This window comes from Miscanthus floridulus, chromosome 7, assembly GCF_019320115.1.
Source record: "Miscanthus floridulus cultivar M001 chromosome 7, ASM1932011v1, whole genome shotgun sequence".
NCBI lineage: Eukaryota > Viridiplantae > Streptophyta > Magnoliopsida > Poales > Poaceae > Miscanthus > Miscanthus floridulus.
In genome coordinates, this window is record NC_089586.1 from 30,221,319 (window position 1) to 30,236,184 (window position 14,866).

Here is a 14,866-nt window from a genome sequence, read left to right on the forward strand (position 1 = left end):
TTAAAATTGAATTAATTCTAATAATTATAATTTAGGTATAGATTAATTAAGCTAATATGATTGTATATGAAATATATTTGTATATTATTGTTAGACATTCAAGAAAGATACTTATATGTTGCATCTCTACTATAAGGAAGCAAGTTGAAGACCGTGCTATAAGTTGGAGAATAAAAATATATCATGGTGATCTATAGAATCAAATTCCATCTCCCACCCTATAAATTTAAGATAGACTATACGAGAACTTGGAAAAGTTGTGGAATGCCAAATTCCAAATCAAATAACATAATTCATTAAATAGATTCCAATTCCACAAAAATGAAAGGATCCAAATGGCTCCTTAAGTTTTCATGAGGTAGTCCATGGTCATTGTTGTATACATGAAAAGAATAATAGTAGATTACCCAAAAGCCCCATTTAGATCTCAAGCTTATCTATGTGTAACATCCTGGCTCAGGGCTTAACAGGATTAATAGAATACTCATACCAACAAGTTGCAACTTCTTTTCCGAAAGCCCATCTCTAAAGAACTCTGAGGTTAAGTGTGCTTGGCCTAGAGCAATTTCAAGATGGGTGACCGATCGGGAAGTCTTTCCCGGGTGCGCACGAGTGAGGACAAAGTGCGCAGAAAAACTTGTGTGGGTCTGTGAGGACAGTCTATGTCCTAGAAAGCTGCTAGATGTAAACGGGCCCGGCCTTACAGAGGCGGGACGTTACACTATGCGTCATGCATGAGGACGGGTGGTGGAGAGGTAGAATGCGAGTGGCAACAATAATCCTTCGTCTTCCTCATCTGGTGGTTGACAAAATTATTGCAACTCCCAGGTGCCACTACCACCATATTTTTTCCTTCATGAAAGAATCTCGACTTCTTGTATGATTTTACGATTAAAATAAAATGGTTTGATTCTACGATTTACTACGACGTTTATAATTTTTAAGTTTACTAATCTGATTTAAGATTGTACCATTTTGACAATTCTCTTTTATAAAAACTGATTTTTATTTCTGCGTTTCTGACTATAAATATTTTATGCCCAGTGAAGAGAACTTTTCAAAAAGCATAAAATGGAGGGACCAAACAAAACTAATCAACATATACTACACATAAAGCCTAGTATACGGCCACTCAGTCTTTGGTGTAAAGTTTCATTGCTGTAGTCTCCATCTAGCATTGCCATCTTCAAATTGGGTTGATCGACTTCCTTTTGAAGTGTAGACTACGATTGTGAAAATTTCGATGGCTACTAGCCCCCATTGTTAGGCTTCACATTATATATTCAAAATATAAGTTGTCATATTCTTTCCATGTTTTTTTTACTTAGCTGCCCTAGCCAATGAGAGAGGTATAGTATAAGGTCGGCTTGCGACATGTAGCATGGTAATATTTTTTCTTAATTCTTGAAGTTCAAAACATAAAGATATTCTGTTCATTTCAAATTATATTCACTTTAATTTTATCCATATTCAAACCCTCTATGACTTATGCACAAAAACCCCTCTATAACTTTAACTAAATTTATTAAAAATACACCAACACCTACAACATATTTTTTATGAAAAATGTCTTGATATAGCCTATTTATTTGAACTTATAGCTGTTGATAATTTTTCCTAAAGTTCGGTCGAAATTTCAAAAGTTTGACTTAAAACAAATTCAAAGTGAACATAAGTTAATACTGAACAGAAGAAAAAGTACACTCCATCCCTCTATCAAAAATATAAATCACAATCTAACTTGGTGTGATCTTTAAGATCACATTTTGATAGCTTATTTCTCTCATCTATATCTAATCTAATATTAAAGAGTGAACATTTCTTTCTTTCACCTCTCACTCTCTCCCCTATCCATCCCGTCCCCACTATTTTTCATCCCTTAATCCATCGCCACTCACTCTCATCCTTCTCGCTTTGAGTTTAGAACCGCAAAATATTCGTTGATGCCACAACACTCATGCCATAGGCTGGCCGCTAGAGCTCGTTTAGTCACGGCACGCGTGTGGCATTCTACTTTTTCCCGTCTTTCACCCTTTTTAAAAACTGACAACATGTGCACAAAATAGCCAACTATTTAAGTTTAGTCAACCTCATGTCAATTTTTCATACTGGATTAGTCATTTATTTCCCTAGAATTGATTAAGGGTATTCAAATTTAGTTGATTTAACGTTGGGTCCAGCCCAACTAAATCTAATAAAAATTGCTATCTCATTATTATTGGCACGAGCACTACACAACAAAACTTTTATTTCCCGTTGTAATGTAAATACATGTTTTCTAGCAATATACAATTAATGACAATAAAAATTTGATCATTAGAAAAACATTTCTACGTAAAAAACCCAAAGTAACCACTTATGTGGTATCAACTTTTCAAATGATCAGAGCTCACGCTAATTGGTATCTAAATATCCGATGTGATAGAGACTAAAGTTTAGTCCTGACCCCTTAGGGATCCAAACACCTCCTAATATCCACCACATATGACATCTAAAATTTGTATTTTGCTTCAGTGGTGCACCACTTTCACTTTGATGCTTCATCATATCATATGATTAGACTATTTGTTGATAAAAAAATAACAAAGTTCATAAATTTTAAAATACGTGTTAGGATGATTGCTAGTGGGCATCTTAGCAATGACCGGGTTCTGCTTGTTAATAAAACTTGTTAAATGACACTTTTGGAACTTCACGTTATCGTTGTGCTATGATGGCATCAGCAGCAGGAGGAACATGCGTTGGAATTGGCGCGACGCGGGGCGTTTCGCGCGCCGCGCGCATGCGTTACACTCTAGGCTGCCCACCGCCCTCGGCGCCGGACACGGCTCTCTGCTTCTCCTCTCCATCCCATTTCCATCCACTCCACCACCAGATCCCCGCAAGCGCAGCCTCTCCTCCTCCCCTCCCAAGTCCCACCGCATGCGCAACCCGCGCCTCCCTTCCCGGTCCCTTCCCTCCACCACCCGCCCGCAGGCGCAGCAGGCGTCCCCCGTCGATCGTCGCCCCTCGGCCCTGCCGGTGGAGTGAGTGCCGGAGATCCTTCCGGAGTTGGGATTTCTCCTCGGTAAGGATGCTATCCAATTTTCCTCGGCCCTGTGCGGTTGCGCCCTTTTGTGGAAAGATCGTTCTTTTTGTGCCGCGCGCGGAATGTTGATCTTTTCGCTGCTGTATGTGAGCCCCTGAATTCTCCGGTTCCTTCTTAACGTTCTTTCCGATCCGGTGGCCGATTCGTTGCTGCGTCGGTCGGTGTATTTTTTTTTTTTCATTTCCCCCCAAAAATTGGGCCATTGGTCATTGGTAGGCGGTAGACGGCAGCCTCCAATTTTTTTTTGAGGGGAAGACGGCAGCCTCCATTTGCAACATTAGTTGTTCTTTTATTTTTTTGTTCTTTTGTTGCATGTTACAAATGGTACACGTTTTGTATTTTTTTATACTTTCAATGCATGCTGCTTCCATCGTTAACTACTTTCCACTTATTTGATTGATAAAAATTAAATTTACTATGTAAAAAAACTGTTACGTTTATGAGGACAAGATCTTGTTCTTAGCAGCATGGTTCTTAGATCTCTTATATTTCATCTCTTGATCTTTATGTCTGCCAAAACTGTCTTTTATTGTTTTTGAGGTCAGTGCCTTTCATTGTGGCGGTACTAGCTTAGTGGCCCCCCTAACATTAATTCATCTCAAATCTAGGTTATAGTGGATATTGTTAATTTCTCACGATGAATATTATTTATATCTCCAGGCAAGGAGGTTTTTGGCACCATACAAGATCGTCAAAATTGCGGAAATGGGAGGTGTAATTAGTGGTGACTCGCCAAGGCACAGCTCACCGGCATCGAAGTTAGAGAAGAAGATGGTTGAAGCCATGCAGCAGAGAGCATTAAAAGGAACCTCTGTGAAATCATTCAATAGTGTCATCATGAAATTTCCTAAAATTGACGAGAGTTTGAGAAACTGCCGGACTATCTTTCAGCAGTTTGGTGAGCTTTACCCATCTATCTGAACCAGCATTATGGTACCATGTCATTTAAAGGTCAAAACTTGACATAAAACTGGATGTATAGTTGAAATATGTAAATATAAATTTAATCAGAGGCAGCCGTGAACAAGTTATTAACTTTGGGTAGTCTTTATCCTACAATATTATTTTTGGATTATAGTGATACCCAGAGATACTTTTACTTCATGTAATGGATAACTACTGGTCAAAACTAGCATGAACAAATTGTTTCGAGTGGATCTGAATGAAATGTTGTTCCACCTATTTTGTTTATCCAACTAAAAACAAAGACATTTCTCAAAGAGTAGTGCTCCACGTAGAAAACATTCTTCTAACTCTGGTGCAGTGCAACCACACCATGCATGCGCACTGGGTTTATAGGACCAAAGTCTCCTGCTGCCTTTGGTCTAATGAGGTCAGATAAATGACTCGTGCACATAGCAGTTATCTTTCTCCAAATTTACCATGGGTTCCTGTGCATTGCATTATGCCAAAGAGTGATTCAGGTAAATCCACCAGATGAAACTTAACACATCCCTTGTCTTTTTGGCAAATTTAGGGAAAATGTACCTGCAAATTTCAATCCATTAAAATAATTGAGCACGAGATAGATCTCCCAATTTCTGGCTCATTTTACTTGCTTTTTGTCTTGATATGCTTTGACACCCATGTGAGAAATTTGTTGTCATCTGCATGAACTGGTCCAGAATCATGACTTGCCCTGTCTAAATGAAATGTAAATACTGACTACAAATTGTCTTTCATTCTTGAGGTGTTTCATCGAACCTTTTTTAGTGTTCTGACAAAAAAATTGTATTTATGCAGATGAAGATTCCAATGGTGAAATAGATCAACTGGAACTCGAGCATTGTTTTCCAAAATTTGGGTATTGAATCAACTGATGAGGAGATAAAAGATCTGTTTGAGGCATGTGACATTTATGAGCACATGGGCATGAAGTTCAATGAGTTTATTGTCTTCCTGTGCCTCGTTTATCTTCTAAATGATCCTGCAGTGTCTGAAGCAGTATCCCTTGACACAGTACAAAAATATCTACTGTTCGAAATTCACTTTCTCTTTCTTTAGCGCTGGAAATCCATATAATGCGTTATTTTTCTAAAATTTCCAAAGTCTGATTCTTTCTCTATCTTTATGGAAAAATAAGATATTAAACTTGTGGTATGTATTTACCTGAGATTTGGAACTAATCATGGTATACTAATGTCTCTACTTTGTTGCATCCAGTAAGGCATATTAGTAGATCACATCAAGTTTTTCTGTAAGGTTTTCAAGATAAAGAACTTTGAAAAGAATTTTAATAGATAAAAACAACTTATTGAACTTTCTGGTATGGATATTTTGTATTTCATCATATAGGAGGATACATTAGAGTATATATTAGAGATGCCTCAAGTTGAGATCCTATTTTACGTATTTTTTTATTCTGTCCCTTTAGATATTGTATGTCCTTGACATGACGCTTTAGAGAAAAAGAATGGGATTGGGTAGCCTTGAACCAACATTTGAAACATTGGTGGAGTCATTTGTCTTCTTGGACAAGAACAAAGATGGATATGTCAGTAAGAGCGAGATGATACAAGCAATAAATGAGACCATTGGAGGAGAGCGCTCTTCTGGGCGCATAGGCATGAAAAGATTTGGTGAGTTATCTCCTCTGGCACCATCATCCATACTCCCTAATTTCTACTCTATTAGTTTCTCAATAAAAAGGTCAGTTGGTTTTCACTACAACCATCATATTGGTATGCCACTACTTGTCCAGTCCTCTTTTCTTGAGACACCATTGCTTGTTCTTGAGAAATCAATGATGTGAATACCTTCTTTCCTTGGTCTGGCTGGATAGTTCTTTACTCGTTTTGAGAGCAAGGTAGGAAGCTTATGTAGGCTACAAACTGTTCATAGGATGTTCTTTTTCCTTTTTTCAGCTGTGATATGGATTCAGTGTCCATTAATGAAAATGCTTACCCCAAACTAATTGTCATAATTTTTTTCGCGAACGTGCATTTGCACGTTTTTCATTAAGAAGAGTTTAGAGAGCATACAAGGCGTCGGTACTTCGAACCATCCAGCCTGGAGTGCGAGCCACATCCTATGTTGATGCACCATTTCTTTATTTGTCCTGTTTTCTAGGAACGCCATTATCTTTTGGTTGAGGAAAACAGCAATCCGATACCTTCTTTCCTTGGCCTGGATAAGCAGTTCTTTCTCACTCTTTTTTGAGGGCAAGGGTAGGTTAGTTATGTAGGCTACAACTGTTCATAGATTTTTCTTTTTCCTTTTTCCTTTTAACCTGTGATGATAATCAAAGACAGGTAAGCATTTTGATAAAAAAAATGAACTACGATCAAGTTTCATGCTTTCAGAGATTTCGAACTTATTTTTCGACTTTTAGTCCCAAGACCGCCCACTCTGAATATTCATTCTTACATTTGGAAGTTTCCCCTGTCGGCTTAGAATTCAGCATTGATTAATGAACACACTTTACCCCGGTCCAGTCACGGTTGTTACCTGTTTATATGTTTGCACTGATATTTACTCCTTTGGTGAATGCAGAGGAAATGGATTGGGACAAGAATGGAACAGTGACCTTCAAGGAATTCCTTTTTGCTTTTACTCGCTGGGTGGGGATCGATAATGAAGACGACGACGAGGATGACGAAGAAGAAGAGTGTGTCAACTGAAGATTATTAGGCGTTCTGAATTGGCCAAGTCAGCCCCTCAGGAGGCCTCAGCAGCTTCCTCCTGCCGCGGATCAGAAGTAGTAGTTCATGTTCTTTGTGTGCCGAGCTTATGGTAGATGTTCATGTTCCTATAAATAGAATGAACACTAGTGTTGCTGATAAAAAGTTACACTGGTCAGATGCTGTTCAGTTAGGTTACCTTGTCATTAAAAAGTATTTGCACTGTGCTTGTTGAAAGTGTAAAATTGTGAATGGCAGGAAAATGCTCTTTACTTTGAAGCTGGCTGTTTGCTTCTTTTCATTTTGTGGAAACACATGCCCATGCCCTTGCCCATTAATGTTGCAGGACGGCTGGACGGGACGCACAACAATGCCTACCTTTAAATGGAACTTTGGTCCCTGCGAATACAAACTTGGAGTCGCTTCAGTAGCAAAGGTGACCGAATGCAGGAACCCAAGTTGCTTGTACTATTTGTCACAAGAATTTACTGATAAGAAGTTGCAATGTGAGTTTGTGTTCAGTTAGCTAGGTAACAGCTCTGTTATTTATTATGAAGTTTGCAACTTGTTAAGAAAATACAGGATTGCCAAGGTTTGGGTGGTGCTCTTTGCTTTTGAAGCTTGCTGTTGGAGGACTTTTGAAGTTTGCTGTTGGAGGACGAGCAACACCTACTGTTCCTACACGCGTGCTTTCAGTCTCTTCATCGGTAGTAGAGCAAAGGCATCAAAGTGGTGTCGTAGTCGTAGGATAGTAGGGATAGTCTCATAAGGCCAATAGGCCATGGCCCATTGAGTGAAAGCGCCAAGCTGCAAAGCTCCAAGCTCATGTGACGGACGGCCCTGCGCGGTTGACGGACGGATTGGTGGAATCTTTCCCAATCTGGCCACTGGCCAGAGCCAGACCCTCTCGTTTCTCACAGCAATCAAGCACTCCTCGCTACAGTGCAGCCCCCTTTTCAGTTTCAGTGCAAGGCAGCGAGCTCGGCACCGCTCCGCACTGCACCTGCATGCCTACACCTAGCTACCTAGCAATCTCCACCAGTCCACACCACCGGCAGCTTCTTCTTCTTCCGTTCCCTAGCTCTTCGCCGCGCCACCGCCGTCTTCCCTCTGCCTCGTGGTCCTTCCGCCACCGCCACCGTCCCGAGACGGCCATCACCTTCACCGACGGCGGGGCGAGGGTCACGTTCGACTCGACCTTGGAGTTCGTGCTTCCTTTCGTCGTCGGCGTGTGCATGGGCTGCATCGTCACCGTGTACTACCCTGCCCTCGCAGTCGCAGACCTATTCATCCACGCCGTCGTCGCCACCGGCCGGGTGATCAAGTCGCTGCTTGTTGTCCCTGCTGCCTTGGGCTGGGGCGTCGTCGCCTGATGATGGGTGTTCTTGTGTTTCCAACTCTACTGGTATCTGGTATCTAGTAGCAGTTCAGCAGTACCATCTTCCTGCTGGGTGGTACTGGTATGTGTCATCAATACATGACTGATCTATTTCCTATATCTATTTCTCGCCTTTTTTTTTTGAACAGATTAGATATTGTGGGCAGTAGTGAACCATGCGTATCAGCCTGAAAATGGTTTTGTTCATCATGTTATATATGCAATGGGTTGTTCAGCTGAAAATGCAGATCAGTGCGCCAGTCAAGAACATCCCACCCTGCCATGTGCCATGGTTAGGACTTAGGAGCATGGGCATGAGCATGCATTTCTCACTTCACTTGCCTTAATTTGTCAAAACCATTGACCTCAATGAGAGAGAAAGTGAAAAGCAATCAAGAAGCTCATGGCTGTATATATGCTCTTGTTGAGATGGGATGAACACAGGCCTGATTTGCTCAATTGCTCTGCTTCCGGTCGTGGCACGAAATTCATTCAAGAAACATTATTACATTGGCGACAGTAGATTCTCGTTGTTGGGTCGCAGAAAATCTGAGAATTTGTTACTTGGTGACCAGACATGCCCATTTAGTCGACTGTTTATTCCATTTAATTGACCATGTAGCCCGTTTTAAGTGGTTGTACGTGTCTTCGGAATAAACGCTAAACATTAGGTGTTTAACTACCGTTTAGCGTTTTGGTGAATGTCAATTCAAATACTTTTTGTTCATATATAGTCTATATGAATCTGACTAATTACTACTTTATTTGGAGATTTTAATCACTAATTATTTTTGTGAAATCAATTAGTTACCACTTGAGCATCTTTCTAAAGAATTATTTACAATAATAGTAAAATAGTTACTGCTTCACTAGCACATCCAGGGATTTTGTTCAAACATCATATTTTCAAATTCAAAAATATCAATTCACTACTTGCCTCACATTGGTTTCTGAAATCATGGGAAATAAGTGAGCTAGAATCACATAACCGAAATTGTAACTACTACAGGATAACCTTTTGTTTTGGCTAGAAAAAAAAGCTTAATATGCAAACATAAAAAGTCATCAAATACCACATGAGCAGTAGTAAAACATAGCACTACTTTTGGAAATTTCTACTTGATTATGAGTTTTCACTGTTGCACATAGAAAAACAATAAAATGGTGTTGTTTTACTGGTGCGCTTTTCTCAAATTACGCTTGCATATACTGGGTTTTGCACCGAATTTACTACTGCAGTGCTTGCCAAAACAAAACACAAAAATGTGTGTTATGAATAGACGGTTCAACTATGTTTATATCTTTTCCCTTCTATATATATATATATATATATATATATATATATATATATATATATATATATATATATATATATATATATATATATATATATATAGTATTATTTATAGAAAACATTTGAATTATTTATAGAAATCATTTGAATTGCAACTTTGAGCTAGTAATATATTGCCTATCAAGCGCAAAGCGCCGCCGCCGCGGTACGTGATCGATGGCGGATAAGAGCCCGCTCCGGCGGTGGAAGCCCTTCTTCCCTGCGTTCGGCGCCATCGACGCCTGCATCGAGGCCGCCGCTCCCGAGGGCTGCTCCCGGGACAAGTACCGGCAAGTGAGGGGCGACATCGTGGAGATGCTCTGCGACGCCGCGGGCGACGACGGCCGAGCGGAGGAGCTCTGCCAGCTGCTCGACGTGGCGATGGCCGAGGCGCTCGAGACGCTGCGGGTGGTACCGGTGACGCCGGCCATGCTGACGACCACCGACGTCGCCAAGGCCGTCGGCGGCCTGCTGGGGCACGAGTCGGTGAGGGTGCGCGGCCTCGCGCGGGCCGTCGTGAGCGGGTGGAGGGCGTCCCTGGAAGCCGCCCTGGGCACGCTGCTGCAGATATCGCTTGATGAGCACGAGGTGGCCGCCGCCGCTCCTCCCGTCACGGGATGCGTCCGGCCGTCCGCGGAGGCCCTGCCCCTGAGACGACACTGGTTCAAGCAGGAGATGTCAAGCAAGCTGCCAGGATCTCAGACATGGAGTGTCCCAACCCGACGAAGATGCCTCCTGGCGTTCCCTGGCCATGGCGACGATCGCGTCAGGAACGAGGAGACGACAGCCGACAGGTGCAAACACCCATACCAGGGATGCAAAGCAGAAGCTGATGACGTGATGCGGCAACGCAAGTAGGGACGGATACGGATTCAAATACCATTATTTACCATATTTTAATCCAAATTTGAATACGAATGCGGATATCGGAAACTAATGCAAAACGGATATTTCGAATTCAGATATTTACTTTGATTTTGAAGATAATATGTGTCTATTTGCTTATTGATAGTTTCATAGTATAATATAATTATAACGGATGTAGGGATTTAAAATATAGGTATATAACACCGGGGATAAAGACGACTACCAAAAATAAAATATGTTAATCAGTATTTCAATAATAGATATATAAAATATAAGAAAATTATAGATAATATATATTAATTACTGAATTCAAATAAATAAAAAATAATATTATAGAAGTATATAAATAAAATAAAATACTAATTAATATGATTAGCCATATTAAAATTAATTAAACTTATATACCGCTAATAATATTAAAATTACATTAACCATAGATAACTTTTAAATAATGATACATATCATCTATTATATTAAAAAAATTCATTTACTTAGTTAATTGGTCATAATTATAAGATTTAGATGGTTTCAAAAATAATTTGTACTTCACGGGTACGGATAATATTAGATATTTCACATTTTTGTTGGATACGAATGTGGAATCGGATAGAGAATAATCTTCGAAAATGAATGCTGATATATCCATTTAAACTCATTTAAATCAAATACGAATATGGATATCCATATTTACACTAAAATGGATACAAATATCTGAACATTCGCATCCATCCTTAACACACAAGGTCCCGGTGGTGGTGGAGCACAGGGCGAGGAGGATGGAGTTGGCCACGAAGAGTAGGAGCCGGGTGAGCCGCTGGAGATCAACGGACAAGAGGCGCTTCTGGACGTCAATGCGTCACACGAAGGTTTAATTTAGGGTTGTGTGAGAATCCAGGGTTGTCCAACTTTAATTTTGACCTTGTTTATGCTCTTTTTATTTTTCCTTGATGATGCCCAGAAGTTAATTCTGTTGTGTTTTGTATGTGCAAAATTCTGCAAGTTAACTCTTATTCTTGTTATAGAGCATTCATCCCATTCCGCAAGCACCATCTTCATCAATCAATAAGAAAAAAATATCCAAGAAGCAGATTTGGATAACTGGATCCCACCGATCGTGTCCTTTAATTTCATAATTGTCGCTTATATAATATTCTCGACAAACACAGTTGTAGCTTATATAATACTAGAGGACACAATCAGTGGGATCCCGTTATCCAAATCTGCTTCTCGACAATCACGTTAAGATAATAAAGTTCAACATCTTGCTAGCACTCTGGGCTGTGCTGAAGGCTCCCTCCCCTTCACCTATCTGGACCTGCCTCTTGGCCTACCGAAGTCAAAGGTGTGAAAGAAGGCTAGCCAACACCTCAACTTTCCTCTCCCAAGCTGGCAAGCTAGAAATGACAAAGTTGCCCTTAATGCATTACCCACCTTCCACCTAAGTGCTCTTGCCTTACCAAAGTTTGTCATCAAGCAATTAGACAAGTTCAGAAAACAGTGCCTCTAGAGGAGGAGAGGGGCAGCATGGGAACTAGTTTGCCTCCCCAAGGATGAAGGAGGACTCGGAGTTATAAATTTGAAAAAAAAACACAATGAAGCCCTGACGCTGAAAAATGTAGATAAATTCTTCAACAGAAAAAAGGCATACCCTGGGTCTCACTTGTGTGGGAAAAACACTACTCTAATGTCAAGCTACCAGGAAGCACAAAAAAAGGCTCCTTTGGTGGAAAGACAATCTAAAACTCGTAGAGAGTTTTAAGTCCTTTTCTTCATCTTAGGTGCAAAATGGAAGAAACATGTTCCTTCAGGCAAGATAGTTGGCTACAACAGCCCCTTAAAGTGGACTTTCCAGAACTATATTTCTTTGCTAAGCAAAAATTTATTATGGTGGACATATTCTATGTAGTAACAGAGATTCACACATGTTTTGATCTGCCCCTTTTAGAACTGCTTATAATCAACTGCCGAAAGTACGCACATTTATTCAGCATCGACCTCTAACCTTAGATTAGGACATCTAGACATCTCAGCTTGGGGAAACATCTCAGCAGCAATAGCCTACTTGAACATGATTGAGCAAGGCCATGTTCATCAGGCTTTCAAATGGATCTAGGATTGCTACTGTCAGCCAAAGCACAAGGTTTTCTTCTAGCTTCTGCTCGTAGACAGGCTAAGCACAAGAAACTTTCTAAGAAGAAGAAATATGTAACTAGAATCCTATAATTGTGTCCTTTTCCAAGATCAGGTAGAAGAAATAGCTCATCACCTGATCACTCATTCTTTCACCAAAAACTGTTGGAACCTGGCTCATATAAATTCGGATGATGAAATAACCTTCCCAAAGGCCATAGAAACTATCAGAGCTCTGTCCTATCCAAGGTTCTTCATGATGGTAGCCATATTGATGACTTGGGCCATTTGGAATACAAGAAATGATTTCATCTTCAACAATATACAGCACATCTTGGAGTCAGTCAAGTTCAGCTTCAAAAAAGAAATGAAGTTGCTTTCATTGAGAGCAATGGCCAAATATTCAGCAATTTTTGACTTATGGATCCAAAATCTGTTGTAATTTTCATTGGTGATCACATTTTCTTTATTTCTTTTTGGGTCTCTTGAGGCCCTTTTAGTTTCCTTTTGTAATATCTTGTAAACTATTTTTACCTTTCAATAAAATTCCTGTAGGGGCCTAGGCCCCTCCAGTTTCATCAAAAAAAATTGGGGCCTTTGTGCAACGGCGATGGGCCGGGGAGACACAAGAATGGTATTAGGGTCTTGTGGTGCAGTGCAACTATTATGGAGCTAACTAAGTCAGGGTATGTTTGAGTAAATTGCGTCCACCATACAACAATTTGATATGTTGGTGCAAATTGTACCAACAACCGGTAAACTACTCAAATAAGCACAATTGGTGCATATAAGGTCCAAACATTGCCAGATATGGCAAAGTACTTACTCACAAGTTAGGCGCTAGAATTAATAGATAATCTAGCCAGTATGTGAAAGAAAATATGGGAACCGATAACCTTAACCCTCTAGGGGCACATAGAGACCAAAAAAAATTATAGCTGGGATTAACCCTCTAGGGGCACATAGAGACCAAAAAAAATTATAGCTGGGACAGGATAGAGTCCTAGTACTATCCGTATTCTAACACTCCCTCTCGATCTAAACTAGAGGTGGAGCTAGGCCCCTTTATTGGGGGTCAGCTGATCCCTATGATTTTTGGTAAAAAAACAGCAAGAATTCAGTGTTATATACTGTTTATAAATTATAACATGAAAAATCTTAGACTGCAATGTTGAAGACCTCGATGAAGTTTTCTGTTGGCTTCACCTCTGATCTAAACTCTACAGGTTCAGGTCATTTCTAAATTTCGAGCCTAGGACTTTTGTAAAGCCATCAGCCAGCTGATCCGATGACAATAGATGTCGGACATCCAACAACCCTGCTGCCACTCTTTCATGAACAAAGTGGTAGTCAACTTCAACATGCTTAGTTCGAGCATGGAAAACAGGATTTGACGTCAAGTATGTCGCACCTATATTATCGCACCATAAAATAGGCGCCTTCAGCTGAGGTGTATTGAGTTCTCAAAGCAATTTCTGATTTCAAATTACTTCTGCAGTTGCATTGGCAAGAGATCTGTATTCCGCCTTTGTGCTAGAACGAGATACAGTTCACGCTCCAAGATATGAGCTTTATACCGCTGCAAAAACCTCCCATTGAACGTCTGTCATCAGGACTAAAGACAAGTCATCGTCAGAAAATGCACTTATACTAGAAGATTGACAAGAAGATATTGTAAGCCCAAACTTAAGACTACCACTCACATATCCCAAAATCCTTTTTGCTGCCGTTCAATGAACAATAGTAGGAGAGTGAAGAAATTGGCAAACCTCATTCACTGCAAAGGCTAAATCTGATCTAGTTAATGTTAAATATTGCATGGCTCCTACAATACTTCTATTAAAGGACTAGACAAGGCGACCAGAGCGGGGGGTGGGGGGGGGGGGGGTTGAATGGGAGCCAAATCTAGTTTTCTTCCGATTTTGTCCTCTGCTCCGGAATCAACCCCCAAATCTCTAGAAAACTGCTCGAGAAGCTCACACAAATCAACTAGTGACTAGATGAACCCTAGGAGGTACCAAGACATCACCGGAGAAAACATGGAAGCAAAACGAGCAAGGAACAGTGAAATGCGCGAAATCACAGTTCACACCGAACCGGTCCGGTGTGCGTGCCGGACTGGTCCGGTATGAACCTGACAGCACAAGTTCCTTCGGGACAAAAAGTGAAAACCCTTCCAAACGGTGTAAAAAAAATATGAAATTTTAGACACAAGCTCACAACACCTTAGGGAAGTTGTAACAACCCAAGAAATCCAAAGAACCAAAAATACCAACTTCAAAAAAATTTCTAACAAAACTAAATGTATGGTGAGTGTACATACTAGGAAAACCCTCTATAGTTGCACAAGTAGATCCCAAGTTAGCATGTTTGAGCATATGCATTTAAATAACCATTTGAGTTGCTTCTTTTTGGGTTTCATGACTTGTTGATAAAATGAGATCAACTTT

The 14,866-nt window shown here is 40.4% G+C and overlaps 2 pseudogenes; both read left to right on the top strand.

The window, feature by feature from the left end:
• The first annotated feature begins 3,748 nt into the window (after nucleotides 1–3,748).
• LOC136462956 (probable calcium-binding protein CML21) lies at nucleotides 3,749–6,937 on the top strand (annotated as a pseudogene).
• Nucleotides 6,938–9,596: 2,659 nt separating this feature from the next.
• LOC136464938 (uncharacterized) lies at nucleotides 9,597–10,252 on the top strand (annotated as a pseudogene).
• Nucleotides 10,253–14,866: the final 4,614 nt, after the last annotated feature.